Here is a 1,888-nt window from a genome sequence, read left to right on the forward strand (position 1 = left end):
CCCAGGCAGGCTCTCTGTTATCTCTGCACTTGTCTAGCACTCAACAGGCGCTCAGCCCTCACTTGCTGAACAAATGGTGCAGAGGACAACTCGGTTTGCAACTTGCTTTGGCTTTCTGCTTCCTGCTGAGTAGCATTTTAATGACTTTACTGTTCTTTATCACCAGAACAAGGACAGTAAGTTGAAAATAATGTATTAAATTTTAAGCTTAATAACAGAATATCCCAAAATAATAGTGGCCTTAAGTGGAGCATATTTCTTTGGATTTTAGTATGTGGTCCTTGAGTCGGCACACTCGAAACATCTGGGATCTTGTTAGAAATGCAAACTCCCCGCTTTCACCAGATCCACTGTGTCAGAGACCTTGAAGGTAGAGCACAGAAATCTGTCTTAACAAGTCCTCAGATGAGTCAAGAACCAAGGCCTTCAAATAATTTGAAAGGTAAGGCTACCCAAGGTTAGCCCAGATAATCCATGAATCCCTGTCACCACCCAGGTTCCTTTCCGCTTAGCAATTTCATCCCTATGATATGAACCCTGTCCCTGAAATCCAAAATGGCCATCACATCCAAGTTTAAAAGAACAGGAGGAAAAGAATACTTACTCTTTTTAGTATGACTTTCTGTCAGAGCACAACACCTCCCCTTACACTTTTTTTGCACTGTCTTTTTGAGACAGGGTCTCACTATGCTGGTCAGGATGGTCTTGAGCTCACTTTGTATCCCTGGCTGGTTTTAAACTCACAACAATCCTCCTGATCACCATGCCCTGCCCTCCCTTATACTTTAATGAAAACTTTTTTTTTTTTTCCCGTGAAGCTAGTTTGTTGTATACACAGCCACCTGGTTAAAAACTGAAGTAGTTTTCCCAAGGTTTAAAACAGTAAACTAGCCATTCCTGTCTTAAGGAAAACTGATCTCAGAGTGCCTTCTAAACATCCCAGAATTGTGTAAACAACAGTAAGTTGTTTCACCTTCACAGTTCCATGGGGAGTTGTCATTTTACAGATAAAAAAGCTGGGGCTTAAAGAGACTGGTTAATGCTCAAGTGATGGAACAGGGTTTTAACCCAGACAGTTTACACCCAGAGCAGACATTTTTTAGCTTCTAAGCTGCACTATTCTGACACAAATGTTCATAGAGATGAAAAATGAGAAGTCAATGTCATTTTTCATCCATTCTTATCCAGCAAGAACAATCCTGGCTTGCCTTCCCTTAGCAGTGCTGAGCTTGCGAAGCTACCCCACCGACATCCAAATGACTGACTGGTCCCATGACAGCATTTTCAGGCCACTGGGACAGGTCTGCATGGTAACAGGCTGGCACTCAGGAAAAATCCAGGGTTTGTGGGCATGGAGCTTTGTACAATTTGGGATACTTCTCTAAGAAAACAAAAAAAAATCATGAACATGGAATTAGGTAGTAGGCTCTGGAGTGCCCAGCAGCAAGGGCCACGATGCGTAGACCTCATTAGCTTCAAACGAAGTCCACCTCCTTTCCATGCACTACCATCTGGTAGCACCAAGGACACACTGCAGGTCATTGCAATTAGGCAATCAAATGTGTCACCTAGGAGGCACGCTGGAGATTACACCGATCAGTGGTTTCCTAATGTCTGTTTGATGTTCTCAAGAGCAGAGCTCTGTTACAAAAGGAAATCTTGCTCTAAATCTGAGCACATTAACTAGATATAATTGGGGCAACTCCTGCTGGGGCCCAGATGATGGATCAAGAGCTCCCTGCTCCGCCATGCCTTCTGTACCTCCGCAGTTTCCGGTGCATCTTGGGCACACGGGGCTTCATGGATCCTGGCTGAAAACATGATGGATCTCCCCTCCCCTTTTCTTAGGGAGGACAGAGTAAAGACAAAACTTTAAGTGGCTCAGCCT

Source organism: Octodon degus, unplaced genomic scaffold (genome assembly GCF_000260255.1).
Source record: "Octodon degus isolate 3935 unplaced genomic scaffold, OctDeg1.0 scaffold00087, whole genome shotgun sequence".
NCBI lineage: Eukaryota > Metazoa > Chordata > Mammalia > Rodentia > Octodontidae > Octodon > Octodon degus.